Source organism: Ochotona curzoniae, unplaced genomic scaffold (genome assembly GCF_017591425.1).
Source record: "Ochotona curzoniae isolate NIBS_2020 unplaced genomic scaffold, NIBS_Ocur_1.0 contig_1014, whole genome shotgun sequence".
NCBI classification, from domain to species: Eukaryota; Metazoa; Chordata; class Mammalia; order Lagomorpha; family Ochotonidae; genus Ochotona; species Ochotona curzoniae.
Genome location: NW_024464920.1, coordinates 27,992,560 through 28,005,455, shown reverse-complemented (window position 1 = coordinate 28,005,455; position 12,896 = coordinate 27,992,560). Strand labels below are relative to the sequence as shown.

General features: G+C 40.2%; 1 long non-coding RNA gene across 2 annotated transcripts in view; it reads right to left on the bottom strand.

Annotated features, from left to right (window-relative positions):
• LOC121157487 overlaps positions 1 to 12,896 on the bottom strand; it is a 49,423-nt gene that overhangs the window by 16,032 nt on the left and 20,495 nt on the right. The window contains exons 2-3 of one of the 2 annotated variants that reach the window (XR_005884030.1): positions 11,967 to 12,068; positions 3,651 to 3,772 (exon numbers count right to left, since the gene is read on the bottom strand). This is a non-coding gene — a long non-coding RNA (uncharacterized LOC121157487). Of the gene's footprint in view, positions 1 to 3,650; positions 3,773 to 11,966; positions 12,069 to 12,896 lie in introns of those variants that run through there. The other variant, XR_005884031.1, reaches the window with a different exon arrangement.

Below are 12,896 nucleotides of genomic sequence, written 5' to 3'. Positions count from 1 at the left end.
GGCTACTTGATATTGTGGGAAATCTATCAGATTGGCAACTAAAAGGTACAAAAGGTGTGGGTCTAATCCTCACATTGCTGTTAACAAGTTATAATCTTACCTAAGTGAATCAAGTTGGTAAGACTTCAGTTTTTTCATATGTCCAGTGCAGGCATTAAATTTGAATTTATCCTATCTATGTTTTCAGACTTTCAGGAGTGTTTGTAAAACTTCCTTCCTTTGAAGGTCTCAATGGGGCACTGAACCAGAGCTAGTGATTTCGTTGCCTCTGAAAGGTTCATCTCTCATAAACTACCTACTGGTCTCTGCCTTCTCCCCAGCCTGGTTTAAAGTTCATCCTAAATTGTTACCAGTACTGTGGCACCCAAGGAAGAAGCGCTATGCTGAAGGTCTGAATTAGTAGTATCCACATAATCCCCTGGGTAAGGTTTATGCATCACATCCTTAACTACCTTTATCAAAATCATCAAAAGTCATTTATATTCCCATTCCTGTTGCCACAAAATTCCTGTAAATGCAATTACTGTGTAAGAAATATATGTGTTTTAAGATTCTTTTTTAAGGGCCCAGCGGCGTGGCCTAGTGGCTACAGTCCTCGCCTTGAACGCCCTGGGATCCCATATGGGCGCCAGTTCTAATCCCGGCAGCTCCACTTCCCATCCAGCTCCCTGCTTGTGGCCTGGGAAAGCAGTCAAGGATGGCCCAAAGCCTTGGGACCCTGCATCCATGTGGGAGACCCAGAAGAAGTTCCTGGATCCTGGCTTCGGATCGGCATAGCATCAGCCATTGCACTCACTTGGGGAGTGAATCATTGCATGGAAGATCTTTCTCTCTGTCTCTCCTCCTCTCTGTATATCTGACTTTGTAATAAATAAATAAATCTTTTTTTTTTAAAGAAAAGATTCTTTTAAAAAAAATATTTATTTTTGGGCCCGGCAGCGTGGCCTAGTGGCTAAAATCCTCGCTTTGAATGCACCAGGATCCCATATGGGCACTGGTTCTAGTCCCGGCAGCTCCACTTCCCATCCAGCTCCCTACTTGTGGCCTGCATCCGATGGAAAATCTTCCTCTCTATTTCTCCTCCTCTCTGTATATCTGACTTTGTGATAAAAAAAAAAAAGATTTATTTTATTTTTATTGGAAAGGCAGATGTACAGATATAGACAGTAAGATCTTCACTCCACTGGTTTAGTCCCCAAGTGGCTGCAATAGCCAGAGCTAAGATGATTCAAAGCTAGGAACCAGGAGCTTTTTTCAGGTCTCCCACACAGGTGCAAAGTCCCAAGGCTTTCAGCCCTACTCTACTTTCCTAGACGACAAGCAGGGAGCTGGATGGAAGTGAAGCAGCCGAGACATGAACCAGCACCCACAGGGGATCCTGGTGGATGCAAGGTGAGGGTTTAGTCACTAGGCTATTGCACTACACCCCTAAGATTCTTGATAGTGGAGTTATAGTCAAGCCAAGGAAATAGCACATAAGTAAGTAGAAATGATAAGAAATACATTTTAATTAAAGACATCTGACTATTTGAAGCAACAGTATGACACGACAGTAGTAGATACATAACAAAACTACTTGTAGGATATGCGGTAATTGGTAAATGGAAAAACTGAGAAAAGAGGTAAATGGAATTACATCTTACAAGCTTTCTGGATTTTATTTGGAATATTTCAGTATAACTCTATGATTGGAACAAGTAAGCCTTACAGATTAAAAAAATGCATCTCTAAAATTAACAGAAAAATTTAAATGGGGTATTAAAATATTTGATTAACACAAAAGAATGAAAAGAAGAGCAAAAGAACAAGAATAATTAGTGGCAACAGAAAATAAATAGCAAAAGGTCAAACAGATCTAAATAAGCCACATCAATCACTGTGTTGAATGCTGATGAACCCAATACTTCATAAGTGTTCAATCAGAAGCCAGAGACTGTAAGGTTGAATGAAAAGGCAAGCACCAAGATCACATCAAATGCATTCCAAATACAAAGACAATGAAATTGAAACGAAAAGAGAAGCCATGCAAACAGGAAATACAGATAGTAGAAGTTATTATACTAACATTATCCAGAAGTGCCCTCAAGAAAAGGAATGTTACCTGAGGAGAAAAAGGCATAATTCATAATAATGAAAGATACAATATTAGGAATATATATATGTGTGCTTTATTTGTGATGAATTATTTTTCAAAAAGCCATGATCTCTACCCTATTAATCAATGCTCACAGATAATATTTACAAGAGGTTATTTGTAGATGTTTATGTGTAGAACTAAAGATATGCATGATAGGTAGAGGTACTGAATGCAAGGCGAAAGACTGCCAATGGGAGTGAAGTTTCAGACCACTTAGATCATAAAAGATATTTCTTTGCTTTCTTATTACAGTTATAAGTTATCACTCAAATAGTCTGTAAAAGTTTGCAGCTTACCTTTAGTTCCCCTTGAAACTCAGCTTCCCTGTTGCTGAAGGTCTGATCCAGGCCAGACAATACAGAAAGATACACACTATCATAGTAGTACACCAATAAATTCTTTGTCACAATGAAATTCATTTTTAAGTGTGGCACCTCACTCATAATAATGTTGTAAAGGTCATCAGTTCACGTCCCAGCTCCTCTGCTTCTAATCCAGGTTTCTGCTTATGGCCTGGGAAGGCAGAGGGGGTTGGATCATGTCCTTGGGACCCTGCATCCATGTGGGAAATCCAGAAAAAGCTCCTGGCTCCCAGCTTCAGATGGGTCCAAATCCAGCCACTGTGACCATTTGCGGAGTGAACCAGCAGGATGAAAGATCTCTGTCTCTGTCTCTCCTCTCTGTAAATCTGACTTTCAAATAAGAATACATCTTTTTTTTTTTAAGATTTATTTTTATTATTTTTTTATTGGAAAGGCGGATATACAGAGAGGAGAGAGAGAGAGGAAGGTCTTCCGTCCGATGATTCACTCCCCAAGTGAGCGCAACGGGTCGATCCAAAGCCAGGAGCCTCTTCCGGGTCTCCCACGCGGGTGCAGGTTCCCAAAGCTTTGGGCCGTCCTGGACTACTTTCCCAGGCCACAGGCAGGGAGCTGGAAGGGAAGCGGGGCTGCCGGGATTAGAACCGGCGCCCATATGGGATCCCGGGCGTGCAAGGCAAGGACCTTTAACCACTTGCGCCACTGCGCCGGGCCCTACATCTTTTTTTTTTTTTTTTTTAAAAAAAAAAAAAAAGGTCAATTTCATGATTGGGAAGAAGAAGTGTAAGTCCGTCACTTTGTTTCCACACAGATTTTTTATAGAGAACACATTCAGACCACAGTGTACAGTATTGTAGAACCATCCTTCCCTTCCTCTTCAGCGCATCCTTCCTAAGTCCTGTGTCCCACGCAGGTGCTGGAATCCTCACCTGGATTCCTTACTGCTTGCAAAGTTATTTCTGAATGTGGACAGTTGTTTAAACTGAAACTTCTACTCAATCTTGATGTCACCCTCCAAAAAGTCGATTTTTCTGATTTCTCAAACAAATCCTTACTTTTGCTTGTTAAATATTATTTGATTTACCAGTAGATGGCACTCCAAAGTAAAACTGAGCTTATTATTAGTACCCACCCACCCCTTTTCTCGCCCTCTGCAATAGTTTATCATCGGTTATGGAATTTTCATTGACAGTAATCAGTGGGAAGGACATCTCACATTTTTCTTTTTAATTAATTTTTCACACTAACTTGGCAATTAGATGAACATTATTACAGCAGAATCCCCAGGCAAATTCATGCATGACATGTAGAAATTCTAAGGAAGAAGATAAGAACAAACAAACAAACAAAAAACTAGCTCGCTTGCCAATAAAGTTTAGAACAGAGGAGAGCTGAAATGTATAAACAAAATTTAAAAAGCAGGAAAGCAAATTAGTGTTAGATGTTCTCAAACTCCATTCATTAAGAGAACCAACTAACTTGATGTAATTAACAGTCTAGTTCATCAAATTACAACTTCTTCAAAATCAAGGTCGCGAAGACTCCGTGTTGCATCAAATGGGCAAAGTGTTCAATGTTAATATCCACTATTGGCTGTATTATACATGTGGTATACATAATTTCATATCTGAGACTTTATAAAGCACACTCATATACATCAGCTTATTACCTATTTGATCTTCACAGCAGCCCTAGCAGATGTGTTGATGCTCACGTTAACATTGGCTCAAAAAGATATAAATGAGACCACACAACTCAGTAGGCCAAAGAGCAGGGTACAGGGGCCCAGCACGGTGGCCTAGCGGCTAAAGTCCTCACCTTGAAAGCACTGGAATCCCATATGGGCACCTGTTCTAATCCTGGCTGCTCCACTTCCCATCCAGCTCTCTTCTTGTGGCCTGGGAAAGCAGTCAAGGATGGCCCAAAGCCTTGGGACTCTGCACCTGGCGTGGGAGACCTGGAGGAAAAAACTCCTGGTTCTGGCTTTGGATCGACTCTGCACCAGCCATTGCGGTCACTTGGGGAGCGAATCATCAGATGGAGGATCTTCCTCTCTGTCTCTCCTCCTCTCTTTATATATAGCTTTGCAATAAAAATAAAATAAATCTTAAGAAAAAAAGAGCAGGGAACAGAACCCAGAACTTCTGGAGACTCCAGTGCTCATTTTCCTACGTGATATGAAAATCTAAAACTTCTGGTATTATTTACATTTCAGTTTTATGTTTAGCATGTATACTTTAGGAAGAAATTTTAAAGGTATATAGTATACTGGTGCCATGGTTTGAACATTTACATTTCCTGCAAAACTCATCTTCGAATTCAATCCCTAAGGCAACTGTCCTAGGAGGGGCAACCACTGGGGAGAGATTAAGTCACCAGGGTTCCAGGTCACAAACAGTATTACCACCTTACAGAAGAGTTGGAGGGTGAAAGTAACTCTCCCATGGAGCCAGGATGGTGGCTCAACATGTTAATCCTTAGCATATAAGCACCAGCATCCCAAATGGGCACTGGTTCATGTTCTGGCTGCTCTACTTATGATCCAGATCTCTGCTATGGTCTGGGAAAGCAGTGGAGGCTGGCATAGCGCCCTGCACCCTCAAGGGAGATCCAGAAGAAGGCCCCAACTTTGGACTGGCTAAGCTCAGGCTGTTACATCCATATGGGAAGAAAACCAATGATGGAAGATCTCATTCTCTCTACGTCTCTTCTTGTTGTTGTAAGTCTGCCCTTCTGATAAAAATAAAATTTTTCGACAAGTAACACGCCTTTGCCCTTTCACACTCCCTTTATGGGGCGCAGATCCATCCCTTTTGCCATGGCAGGACACTCACAGCGTTTCTTCTCCAGGTAACAGCATTTAGACAGCACTGTTTATGAAGAGTAGCCTATACCGAACATGGGACCTGCTGACACCTTGTCCTTCCCAGCCTCCAGAGCTGTAAGGAATACCTGTCTCTTTACAAAGGACCTGCTTTGGGGTATTTTTGTTATAGCAGCACAAGGAATAAGTGCATAATTACTCATCTACCCCAATATCATAAACTACTGTACTCTTTCTTTGATCAGAAGTATGTATGCAGTTTCATCTTAAAAACAAATCATTATTTCTCCTTAAATTTTCAGGATTTATTTATTTATTTGAAAGCGCTAAAGTGGGGAGGGGAGACAGTGAAAATGAAGCTTCCATCCAGTGGTTCATTCCCCAAACTGTTGCAACCACCAGGGCTGGACCAGGCCAAAACTAGGAGCCAGGAGCTTCATCCAGGTCTCTTACATGGGTACAGGAATTTTAGCACTTAGGCCATCTTTTGATGCTTTCTCAGGCCATTAGCCAGGAGCTGGATTTGAAGTGGAACAGCTGGGACATGAACTGTTGCTCATGTGGGTTGCTGCTGTGGCAGGCTGAGGCTTTAACCACTACACTAAAGAAAAGGCCAGCCCCTCTGCTTGCCTTCTGTGTACTCACTGAGCACTGCTTTCACAAAGCCAACAGATGATGTGCAACTGCCCTTCCAAGTAGGGGAGATGCTCGGTGATGAGGCACCATCTTGGAAGCAGAGAACAGCCCTCATCAAACAGCAAACAAGCTGATCCACTGAGCTTGAACTTCTCAGGCTCCAAAACTATGAAAAATACATTTCTATTGCTTATAATCTACCCAATATCAAGTCTCTTATTATAGCAGCACAAATGGACTAAGGCAAATAGTAAAATGTATAATCTCAGATTTAAAGAAAAACAAAATTCTTCTAATCTTTCTCCAAAAAGTCCTTAGAACTCTTCTTAGAATTCCCACAATAGTCATTCTTCTGGGCTTATCTCAGTGTAAAATGGTTGCCATGAATGTCCCCACCCAACCTCCTGTTGACACTTGGTCCTCACCGTGAGCTACTAAGATTTGGGGCCAGGGACTAGGTGAAATACTGAAGAATTTTATTAAGATTAAGTTTATTAGGATTAAATCATGCAGGTGATGCCTTCCTGAGTGCATTGATATATTCATGAATTCATGGTTTAGTGTGTTACATGGAGAGTGAGTGTCTTGCAAAAGCCAGCTTGGCTCTGCCTCTTTTGACACCCTTCTCATCATTTGACACCCTCTCATCACTGCTAAGAGTTCCCATGAAAAGTCCTCATGTTGGACTTCTCAATCTCCATAACTCTAAGACGAACAAAGCTTTATTCTTTACAAATCACTCAGTCTATGCTACTCTGCTGTAGCAATAAAAAAATTTTTAAGACAACATTCATTAAAAGTAAGAACTCTGAGGGGAGAAAAACAAAGAAGAAAGAAACCAAGGAGCATATACTGGATTATCTCTCTCACAAGAAGTTCAAAAATAAGAAAGGTTGGGCCCAGCGTGGTGGCACAGTGGTTAAGGTCCTCGCCCTGCACGCCCGGGATCCCATATGGGCGCCGGTTCTATCCTGGCAGCCCCGCTTCCCTTCCAGCTCCCTGCCTGTGGCTCGGGAAAGCAGTCGAGGATGGCCCAAAGCTTTGGGACTCTGCATGCGCGTGGGAGACCCGGAAGAGGCTCCTGGCTTCGGATCGGCATAGCATCGGCCTGTTGCGCTCACTTGGGGAGTGAATCATCGGAGGAAGATCTTCCTCTCTGTCTCTCCTCTCTGTATATCTGCCTTTCCAATAAAAATAAATCTTTAAAAAAAAATAAGAAAGGTTGATATAGAGTAGTGCTTCCCTTTGCAAGAGTATCTGCTGGGAAGGAGCATTAGGGAGCCTTTCTAGTCTGGAATGTCCTGGGTGGCAGTGATGACACAGCATATCAGAATTCACTGAACCCGAGTTGGGCACTTCACCAAATAGAAGCTATGCCTCAACTGCATTGGTTTTGTATACCTTAATATCTAAAAGTTAATTATACAACATTAAAGCCCTGGAGTCATACAGATCTTACAAATCAAGGCTCTTCCATTTCTCAGTATTATGATCCTACAGGTATTACTTAACCTTGCTAAAGCATACAGATTTCATCTGGAATATGAGGATAATACTTATTTCATGAAGCTGCTGTGTGGAGTAAGAAAGTAGGCCCATTTCAAGCACAATTATTTAGCAATCCTGATGATCAACATCACTATTATTGCCATCAAGGGCATGATGAAAAGTAGGGAACAGAAGCTAGCTTCCATATGTCAGATGGAAACAAATGGGCCATCACAAAGAGGTACACTGCAAGCCTGGGAGTACAATGGCAGGATGCTAGCTGAAGCTTGGGGATAGTATAGTCTTATGGTTAAACATACAGGCTTTTGGCCTCAGTGTATGATCCAACGGTTAAGCTGCCATTGGGGATACCCACATCCCAAATCAGAGTGCCTGAGTTTGAGTCCTGGCTCCATCTCCCAATTTCAACTTCCATAGAGGTAGCAGGTGATGGCTCAAGTACTTGGATCTCTATCACTCACAGTGCCTGGCTTAGGTCTGCCCACTCTTGGTTTCCGTGGGCACCTACAGAAGGAAGCAGCAGGTGACAGACCTCTCTGTCTCTATGGTTCCACCTCCCAAAGAAAAAAGTAAAGCTCTTGAAGCTAGCTATCTACTTAGTAGATATGTGGCTTTGTAAAAGCTCCTTGACCTGAAAGTGGAAATACTAATATCTGCTTCCTATAGAGTTTGTGAAATTTAGAGTGAAAAGGGGAAAAAATGACTGCATGTCAAAACTAGTCATTTAAATTATCTGCGGACTATTTACTGCTGAGATGAAATTGCGTTAGTAAAGCTGATTTCCAACGAGGTTTTACCTTGGCTCATCATCCTTGTTACTTACATCTCTACTCAAAATAGATAAACATAAATATATTCATCTAGAAGAACTGTATAAGGGAGACTAGCATATCAAGAAATGAAGACACAGTGCAGTATACATTTCTACTGCCCCCCCAAATGATGAACTCCCAATGAAACTCTTAATTATATCTTGACAATAGGATGCTGGATTTTCTACCATTGTCTATACCTACAATGTTATGATACGCTTAAATAGCAGAATGATGGACCTGTGACTATTGTTGAAGGACTCTACTATCGTAATAATATAGGGGAAAATAGTTTGTGTTGGGGGGAGATTTGGGGAGGGTGGAAGGGAAAAGCACCGAACCTTTGGAAATGTGTCATGAAAAATAAAAATTATCAAAAAAAAATCTTCCTAAAGTAGAATACTTGTTTCTTAGTGTTGCTGAAACAAATTAACCCATGTGAAGTAGCTTTAACAGTTGAAATGTATTCTCTTACAATTCTAGAGTCTAGAAGTCCAAAAATTAAAGATTTGGCAGGGTCATGATCTCTCTAAATCCTCTGGGGAAATTTCCTTTCTTGCCTCTTCTAGCTTCAAGTAGTTCTTGCAATTCTTGGTGTCCTTTAGCTTGCAGATGCTTCATTTCAGTCCTTGCCATTCTTTCACATGGCTTGCTCGTGTGTGTGTGTGTGTGCACACGCATCTGTTTTTCTTTTCATCAGGACACTAATCAGAATCTACAATGACCTGGCTTAAATGAATAGCATCTTCAAAGACACCACTTTCAACACAATCACATTCTGAGGTTATGGGTAGACAATACAAAGAATTTACCAAGAATTCTAAAATCAGGAAGTGCTCCAATGCACTATTAACCATTCTTTTTTTTAAAAAAATAGGTATTTTTTTATAGCTGAAATTGCTTTTTTTTCCCACTTATTACCTACCTCTCCTAAATAGGACCAGATTTCCTTATGGTAGGAACCAGTGTAGTGCCTGACCTTTAGTTGAAGTTAAAGATTTAAAGATTTAAAGATTTAAAGTTAAAGATGTATACTTAATAGCATGAACTGATTCTGACTGGAAGAGATAAGGAGCAATAATTCAATAAAAATAAAAAGTGAGTCAGTGCTGTTGGAACTTCTCCCACTTCAAAGCATAATATTTATTATGATCAGTGGACGGTAAATCAGTGAAATATTCAAAATGTTAGCCAATCAATCAAGTGTTCTAACCACAGCACGGGTTATTCAATGACATTCTGAGTCCTGCGATTTATAAGCGTCACTTCAGAAGTATGTGGAGAACTAGAGGAGGAACTGGATGAAGAGCAAAAGAAGCCAGCCTCCCAGCTCTGACCTACACCTCCACTTCAGCCACTCTCGTTACTTCATGCAGTTTCGTTTGAAAAAAAAAAAACAAAAAAAACAGCTCTTTTATAAGTTTGGAAAATCACTGGCAAACAGCTTGCTAAATCTTTTTCTCTTAAAATATTTTTGTCTAGCTATACTCTTTAAGTTAAATCTGATTTTATTCTAAGATTTAGCTTAATGTTTAATTGAGTTTAAAAGAAATTATTAGAATATAAGATTATTTTTTAAGCAATTTTAACTTCCACAAACTATTCCAATTAATATCAAGTGTCTATCAAACATCCTAAGGTTTTAATCCCAACCACTTAAGCAGTGTGGTACAGTCAAAACAGTATGAGCTTTGTTGTCAGAACTGCCTTTACCATGTATGACACTGGGTAAGTCACATCTCCAGGGTTTTCTGCCTTGTAGAGTAACAATGTCAATTTGACAAATCATTTTGAGAATACATATATAAAGTGTGCAAGCACATCCACACACAGGAGACTATGTAAGAGTCCTTCGTTCCAGTAGTTGTTTTTTTTTTTTTTTTTCCAAAAATCTGTGAGATTTCCAGTAGTGTTTCCAAAACATTTCTCAAGGATATGTTATGGCACTTTCCTAATTTCAAATTCCTCATGTTGAAAAAGCCCAATAATCTATTTATCACTTAATAAAGTAGAAATTTTGCTTGAACTAGCTAACTAGATAGCTAGAATTGAGTTATCTCACATTAGTAAGTGGCTAAAGGTTTTCCCAATAACACAATTCAAAGAGATTAACTAATAGACCATTTATTCCATGAGGAATATAAGTTGCCCATCTGCATTTATACATGACTTTCTAAAACTGACATAGACCTCATAATTGGGCAGAAAGCCCTGTAAACAGATGGATGTGAAAGCTTAGGTGCCAGAAATTCAACATGGTCACATTTCAGGTAGAATGCTAAAATAGTGACAGTTCTTTCAATTGGTCATCTGTTCCAAATAATAACTAAATCTGTCAAAAATAGAGAATAAATTCTGAGATGTATGAATATTTATTCAGCCTTCAGTAGGAATTAATAATAGTTCATATTCAAATATTTCAGTACTTTAAAAAATCTATCAATCTGATATAATCTTTGCTACAGTTATAGCTGAAAAGAAAAATCTAAGTTGTTAGTTTACTGCATGGCCCTGTCTTTTGGTTCCACCTTTCTAGCTCCAGTTTAGCACTCATTCCTACAGTGAGCAGGCAGAGATTCCTAAGTGATTATATTTGTAAAGATGCAACAGCAAATATGTTCATTTTAGTGGTATCTATAATGCATCAAACATGGACTTATAGTTATCAATAGATTAGTGGCTAAAAAAGCATCCTATTTACACAAGTACTAAATTGTTTTATAAAAACTACAGTATGAAAGCACTAATGCTATGTTGTAGGACAATATATTTTTTTAAAGACTTAAAAGAGTTACAGAGAAAAAAGTTTAGATTGAAGAAGAGAGAGAATGAGAGAGACAGAAAGAGAGATCTTCCATCTACTGGCTTAATTCCCAAATGGCCAACAAAGACTGGAGCTGTGCCAAGCCAAAGCTAGAATCTAGCCAGAAGCTTCTTCCAGGGCCTCCCTGTGGGTACAGGGGCCCAAGCATCTGGACTACCTTCTGCTGCTTTTCCAGGCCACTAGAAGCAAACCAGATCAGAAACAGAGCAGCTAGGTCTCAAACTGGTGCTCATATAGGATGCCTGCACTGCAATTGGCTTATCTTGCTACTCCACAATGCTGGCCCCTATAGGGCAATATTTTAAGAAATGAGGAGAGTAGCAGTGTAGTGGGTTAAGCCACCTGCAATGCAGGTATCCCATGTGGGCACAGGTTTGAGTCCTGGCTGCTCTGCTTCTGATCCTGGTCGCTGCTAATGTGCCTGGGAAACCAGGGAAAATGATCCAAGACCTTCTGGCTTTGGTTAGGCCCATTCCTATTCATTATAGCCATTTGGGAAATGAACCTGCAGATGGAAAGTCTGTCTCAATCTGTCTCCCTGTCTCTAACTCCCTTTGAAATAAACAGATAAAAATCTTCAAAAAGCAAGTGAGAAATGTTTATAAACTGTAAGCAAAGAAAGTGGGTAGCAAATGGTATCTACGTGATACGTGGTATGATTTACCACATATACATATGTAGAATGAATGGAACACCATCCATCAAATGTTGACTGATTTTTCACTTGAGTACAATTTTCAAGCATTTTACCATGAAACTGTGACAAATGTCTGTAAAATAATGTTTCAATAAATGAGAAATTAAATGGATTTGAGGGCTCTTTCTTCTATATCAGAAGCTAACTGAATTCACCACCCACTCTGCTTCAGCTCTGGTCCAAGTTACCACCACTACAGCATCCTACCTGATCTCCTGCTTCTGCTTCTTGTCCCACTTCAGTCAGATCTTCTACACAGGACAGATCATGTCACCTCTGGTCTCCAAGTCCTTGAAAGGCATATGATCTCTGGGTAAAAATAAAAGTTACCAGACTCGCTTACAATCACCTGTATGACTGAGATTCTGTTTTCATCAGAGGCATCCCCCTATTTTCACCTTATCACTTCACTCAGTTTCCTAGTTGGCTCCCAATTACTCAGTGCTTGTTGGTCTTACTGATCTTCATGCTGGAACTTGAATTTTTGCCTCTCACCCCAACATCTGAAATAATGTTTCCAAAATTTCCAATAGCTCATATCTTTATTTCTCCAGGTTTCTAGTTACTCATTCTTTTAGAGAAGATTTTTCTCTTCATTCCAGTTAGCATTACTACCTCCAGATCTTCCTTTCCACCAGACTTCCTAAATTTCTGTCTTGCTTTATTTCCATTCCTAAAATATACATACATCTAACCTACCAAAATCTTACCTCAACATTTTTTTTCCACTTCCTGACTCATTCTCTGTAGAGTTTAATCTCCATGATGCAGGGGTTAGGCTTTGTTTTGTTGGGGTATCTGCACCAGTTACAAAGAGATTTTTACTTAGGGAACCAGTTTCTCAAAACCACCAGTAACTTGTAAATCCAAGACAATCTGGGAGGATTCAAACTTCAGTTCTATATTTGTACATTGTTTTACATGAACCACCGCAATAGGGTGAGCATTTGACCTAGTGCTAGTCACACGTTAGTGTGCTTGTGTCCCGCATTAGAGAACCTGAATTCTACCCCTGCCTGGCGCTCCAGCTCCAGCTTCCTGCTCCTCTGCACTGGGAGTTGGTGCTGACCACTCAGGTAACCAAGCTCCTACTGCCCAGAAGGGAGATCTGGACTAGTTCACACTCCCAATTTCACC